Genomic DNA, 7,052 nt, shown 5'->3' on the forward strand with positions numbered 1-7,052 from the left:
AGGATTAAAATCAACGTCTTCCCCCCTAATAATCTCCAGTGTTCTTCACTGATAATCATCACATTTTAAGGCCAAACAATACTCTGTCAGGATCCCAGGTTTTTGAGGCCCTTTCAGCATTGCTGGCTTCTCACTTACAGCCTCAATCCAGCTGCTGCCCTCATGTGCCGAGAAATCCCATGCTTAGCTCTTTGTGCACTCCTGGGTTCTCATGTTTTTTCTCAGTTGTTCTAAACTGAGCCTCTGTGTTTCAGTTAAACTTCCTGTCACTTTCCTGTCTCAATTTTTCTCTCCTCCTTCCAGCATTTTATTATATATTTTAGAAAATTTTGACAAACTAAAAATTTAAAAGCCCAAATTTTGTTTCACTCCTGACATTACAGCTTTTGTTGTTTTATTTATACCCTGTCATGTTTCTGCCGCATATATGTTTTTTTTCTATTTGTAATTATATTCAATAAACATCTTCTGAGCCTACTTTTATTTAAGTTACAAAAACTTCTAATATTGTTGCATGATCTTCCTTGCTTCCTTTAATTGTTGCTTCCTATCATTGTTTACTTAAGTATTCATTTTTCTTTTAAATATTTTAGTATTAGATTATTAATAATCATGGGATAAAATTTTTTGTATCTGAATTAATTCCTTGAAATAGACGATCAGCAATTGATTTATTGAGTGGGAGATTATTAGTGTTGTATACAGAAAACAATAATAATTCATCACTATGGAAGAGTCCCCCTTTCAAAAAACTTGGTTGACAGGTTCTGTATTGCATTTGGAAACTTCATCTAAATAATAAGAACAGGGTGAAGCCACCACAAACTAGGACAGGACTTTCTGTCAACATTGTAGATATTGTAGTTGTGTCTCATAGTGGGGTTGGGTTCCTTCAAGCACATTCTGTCCCTTGCTGCTAGAACTGGTCATTTCAAAAGCCCCTGGTGGCTGCAACACTGAAGCAGAACATGCCCTCAGAGATCAGCAATATGTGGCAGCAGCTAAACCATCCAGAGTTTGGCTAATTTAAAAAAAAAATCATTTTTACATGCAGGGAACATGGCCCCCGTTGTGTCCTGTAATATTCCTTGCTTTCTCTTAGGTATTTTAAAGTTATAGGTACTTAGCTGGCCCTCAGCAGACACCCCCATTCTGAGCTCTGAAAAACAGTGAAGAGCATTGACTGATGTTTATGCTCTAGGTGTCTATTGTATGGCTCGCTCATTACTGGTTGCCATAAAAAGAATCTGGCTAAACCCATGGAAAAGCCATGAGGCAAAGAGAAAGTGAGTATATTATTAAATGACTGGACCTCATTTTGCTTACTTAGAAGATGAGCACATTGAAGTCAATCCCTGCCGGTGGAATGAGCCAGGCAAAGTCCTTTAATGAATATCTTAGATTACTTATTGTTTCTTCTTATTCTAAAAGTATTTTTTCATCTAATAATACTGCCTTTTGGCCTAGGCCTGTGGAATTGGGGACATGTTTATCTCAATCTATGTCTCCTCTTAGCTTTCTCTCCTCTTCATTATTGAGGAATGATACACTTGACAGAAAGAATTTTTAAACAATATAATGCCTACATTTTAGGATAGGGATGGAGACTCTGCTGAGGAAAATAATTCTAAGAAGCTTGTGCACTGTCATGGGACTTTCTGAAGAAGTGGCACTATATGTTCAATACACGAGAGTTTGTCACCAGTTGAAGCTACTGCTTAGATGGCTTTAGTGGGAAGGGAAACTTCTATGAGCCAACTGGCTTCTAACTTTCTTTTCACCCTAGAAACTATGGAAGAAGGCAAAATCAGTGCAAAACCTGCAACTAATAAGTGATTTACCTGATACTTTATTACAGATATATCTGACTGACAATCTATCCCAAGTAGATCTGGCTTGATTATAAACACCCAGAAATGTAAGATATGTAGTAAGTCGGCAGGAAAAGGGAGTCTCCGTGAAGGTCAGCAAGAATCTAGAGGATGGTGGGCCACCTGGATAACCTCCCTCTTCCCCCAGCATAGTGTCATGGTGATTTACAAATTTTCACCTTTATCCAGATGTTGCAGGGAAGAGAAAGTGGGCTAGGGGAGCAACACCCTAGACTAGAAGTTTTAGCTTTGTATTGAGAGGATATTCACCCAAGAAGAAACTGCTTCCAATGGGAAGACACCGAGTTACCTTTACTAAAATTGTCCACATTGGCTGAAATAGTTTGAAGGTAAGCTATGACCAGACAATAACTACAGCTGGATATCTCTTTCATACATATGAGGTACAGGGTGTAAAATTTAGTTTCCCTATAAATGTGTGCTATATGTGCTTTTTAGGCAGCCACAAGCTATATTTATTGAGGTTGAATAATATAGTTTGACTATAATAATTTTCCTGTAAACGTAAGACTCATATTTCACCTGCCTTTTTATATCTCTGCTGGATTTTTCCATATATCTGAAATTCAACACATCTAGAAGTGAAGTCATTATTTTTAAACTAGACATTTTCCTTGTGGTCTTTAAGTTGAGAAGTGGCATTTAGGTAAGTTTAAAACAGTGGTTCCATTTCTATCTAATAACTCTCCTTCAATGAAAACAAATGATAAATAAACACACATGCCAAAAGAAAAGAAAATAAACCATATACATGTATATATTCTTTTCAAGAAATAGGCTTATGGTTGACAAATCTGAATCTGCAGGCAGGGGGCAGGATGAAAGCCTTAGGTGGGAGATGATGCTGCAGACCCAGGCAGAATCTCTTTCATCAGCGACACCAATTTTGGTCTTTATGATCTTTCACTGATTGAATGAGGCCTACTTCATTACTGAGATAGTCTTTACTTAAAGTTGGCTCACTGTAAATATTATAGCTACAAAATACCTTCATAGCAACACTAGATCAATGTTCAGTTCAATAACCGGGTACTTAACCTAATCAAATTGATCCATAAAACCAAGCACTACACATCTACAATTTCTCAACATTTTTTGAGTGATCAGTAAACATCCATAACAATGTATGGAGTTTATAATCAGTTTCAGATACTGTGTTTGCTGCTGTGGATCCATGAAAGGTAAGACATTTTCTGTCCTCAAAGAGATCAAAGTTCCTAAATAGAAATTGATACATTATCAAATACATCCCAGTCACTGAAGTATGAACAAGATGTCATGGGTTGGAGGGGTGATAGTGAGAACGCCATAGAGGGTTTTCAAAAAAATATTCTTAAGTGTTTCTGGGTCTAGTGTTTCAATCCATCATCCCTACTGTAGTCTACATCCTTGTCAACAGAAATTGACAAATTGCTGTCTCTGCTTAACTGATCCTGCCACCTGCATCTGTAGTCCTGTTCCACCTCCACCTGGCCACCTGCGTTTTTGTGCTCTTATGTGCCTCATCACATCTGTCTCTTCATTAAAATGTGCTCATTGCAGGTAAAGTCCAAATGCCTTAGTATGCTGTGAAATATTCAGGATTAGATGTGCTCAGTATATTCATTCTAACTTCATTCAGCAGCGTGTCCTCTCCTTCATACACTCTGTTCTCCAGCACACTAAGCAACGCTTTTATCTACTCATATCCAAATATTTTTGCACATCATTCCCTTCATCTGGAATGCCTCTTTTTCCATGTCATCTAGCATGATTTTATTTATTTTTCTAGACTCATTCCAAATATCTAAATATCTCCTCTAGGGTAATTAAAAATATATATATTTTTTTAAGTTGTAGATAGACATAACTTTAATTAATTAATTAATTAATTAATTAATTTTTAGTAGTGCTGAGGATTGAACCCATTACCTCATGCATGCTAGGCAAGCACTCTACCACTGAGCCACAGCCCCAGCCCCTCCTCTCAGGTAATTTTTGAGGGTGGCTCATTCTTCTCCCTTCTGTCCTTTCATTGTATATATTACTGTATTGAAATTATTTGTCTTTCTTACTAAACCACAGGCTCCATAGTAGAAAGAACTCTATTCTTATATTTGGCACCATTCTCCCTCTTATGCCTGCCCGAAACTTAACTCGTCACATTTTTATATTTTTCAATAAAAAATTGCACTTTTTCCTTAATTGGGGTCTTAATGTTTCTATAAGTTCTTTTAAATAACATTGAAAATAAAGCCTAATAATGTTTAGAAGCATTCCTGACAATTAGGTATTATTTCTTGCTTTTGAGGTCAAGGCTGCACTCAAACTTGGAAGATCTAAATTTGAGTCCTTTATCATTTTCTCTGTAATCTTTTTTTGGTGGGGAGGTACCAGGGGTTCAACCCAAGGTGCTTAACCACTGAGCCACATCTCCAGTACTTTATATTTTGAGATGGGTCCTGGCTAAGTTGCTGAGACTGGTCCTAAACTTGCAATCCTCTTTCAGCATCCCGAGTCACTGGGATTACAGGCATGCAACACCACACCTGGCATTTTCTCTATACTTTTTTTTTTTTTAAATAGGGGCTCTTATTTTATTTTAAAAATATCTGTGACTTTATTAAGTTATAATTGACAAATAAAACTGTATTAACTATGTAAAACTATGTGATTTGATATGTGGGTATGTGTATACATTGTGAAATGGTTAAACCAAGGTAATTACAATGAAATCTTGATGAAGCTAGTTAATTCCTCTGAATTTGTTATCCTCAAATGCCATCTATTCCATAATATTAAGGCAGAAAAGTTGAATAATGTGAAAATTTTTGTAAGAGAACTCCCTATGCAAAGCTACATCCTGCACAGTGATCTTGTAGACCCCAAATACATGGAAGATGACTCATTCCTTTATCAGATCACTTTTATTGCATTTTGCTGATTTCCCCTCTTCTGTACTTTGGCCTATGATAAAAATAAATTACAGTTTTTCTTTGCTAAGAGACTTAAGGAAACTGGTATATTCCTTTCTTATTTGGTTTTGTTGAGTCAAGATAAAAGGATGTAAAATCGGATGATTTCCTGTTAGGTTTCTTACTACAAGGTCATGTATCATCCTTTCTCCTTATCACTGTGTATCTGAGAGTGAAGGTTTAAGTGACAATAGAAATTATTTTTCACATTAGAGACAAATGCTGAGTTTTATTTCTGAAGTGCACATTAAATATGTTCCTTAAACCACTTAATAAGCTTTATTCTACCATATGATACAAAAGACATAAAAATATATTTAATAATAAAACTTTTATACAGAACTGATGTATTAAAACATTCCAATGTGAGAACAACATTGTACCTTATCAAGAAATGCCAATAAAATGTATTGACTTTATTTTATGGATTAGATATATTAAATAGAAAACTTCATAAAAGTGGACATTTGTGACTCTTAAAGTTTCTTCACATAGGAAAAAGCAATAATGCTAACCTATTACAATTTTAAAGTTATTGCAACTGTGATTCTCAAAATAAATCATATCTATAGAAATAAATCAATCCTATTAGAACACTCAAAGTTCTGGTCCCTTGCTATAAGCTTTATAGGGAATATATTGTTGTTGTTGATCTACTAAACTCACCTTATGCTTTTATCATTCTCAAAGGAAATCTGAGAGATCATCATATACAGATGTGTAATCCTGAAGTTATTATAAAATCAAAATGAATCTTTTTGCCAGGTAGAATTCCTTATCCTTTTTAATTAGGAAGAATTAGTTCTAATGTTCTATAGCATGATAAGCTAACTATATTGATAAGAATTTATTATGAGTTTTGAAATAACCAGAAGTGTTTTATGGTTCCCAACTCATGGCTTGAGGAGATGGGAATGGTAATGACTTGGTCATTACATGATTGAACATGTGTAAAATTGTCATACCATACTCCATAATTATATACAAATACTATGCCAATTAAAAGTAAAAATTAAAAAATGTAATGTAAAAATATTTCAAATATAATTGTTTACAAGCTGCCATTGAATCTTAACTTTTCATAAATCAGGAGAACACTAAATAGTTCATTCTGAGGATGTCTGCCTGGATTTACTGCACACATATTAGTACTTCTTAGCTCCCCAGGAAATGCCAACACACTTCTTCTAAACTTGAAGATTTTCTTCAAGAAAGGCTGTGGCCAATGCAAGTTTTTTTTTTTTTTTAATAATAAAGTACAGAGGAGTGTGTGTGGGATTTAGAGTGGCCATTCCTGCTTTTGTCACTTCTAAAGCCAAGATAATGGGTGAGACTTTTATTCTTCTAGGTTAATTTCCTTACAGAGTTGTCATGCAGAACAAATGTAGTCAATAGATATAAAGCACTTCCCAGGGTACCAGGCACATAGTTGCAAAAATATAGCTGTATGTTATGGCTCTTGAATTATTATTATAACTAGAAGGCCTGACTGATTTGTTCTGTGTCAAAACCGAATAGAAGCTGGATGTGGATGTGCACATCTGTATTCCCAGTGACTTGGGAGGCTGAAGCAGGAGGATTCTGAGGTCAAGGGTCAGCCTCAGCAATTTAATGAGACCCAGTCTAAATAAAAAGGGCTGGGATATGGCTTAGTGGTATAGGATCTCTAGGTTCTATTCCTGGTACCTTAAGGGAAAAAAAGCACAAATGGATGTGATTTTGAGCATAATATTTCTGGATGAACATCAAATTCTATGTTCTCATTTTATGAGGAAACTTTTGCCTCTGATTTAGGACAAGCTCTTTTCTTGGAAAATAAAGCATCTGAGACCTGGAGAGATTAAGTGATTTGTCAATGGTCACAGCAGGGGGTGAGCAAAATAGAGGGTTCCATTTGGCTCATTCTTGGATGGAAATAGGACTCACAACTTATATTTCCTTTATCTCATTAGTCACACACATTTATATTATAAGTACAGGAAATGAGGTTGAAAATTTGAATTGTTTCTGATATGACATTAAAAGTATTAAGAACTCATAAGGGTGAATATAATATTTTGCAGAACAGAATATTACTGGTAATTTATTGTCATTTAAAAATTTTCTAATAAAAGGAAGGTATAACAGACTGGAGGCATTTATTTATAACTAGCTGACTTCAATTCATTGTTATGGTGTCCAATTTAAGCATTTCCCCCCCCCCCCC

This window comes from Marmota marmota, unplaced genomic scaffold, assembly GCF_001458135.2.
Source record: "Marmota marmota marmota unplaced genomic scaffold, marMar, whole genome shotgun sequence".
Classification (NCBI taxonomy): Eukaryota; Metazoa; Chordata; class Mammalia; order Rodentia; family Sciuridae; genus Marmota; species Marmota marmota.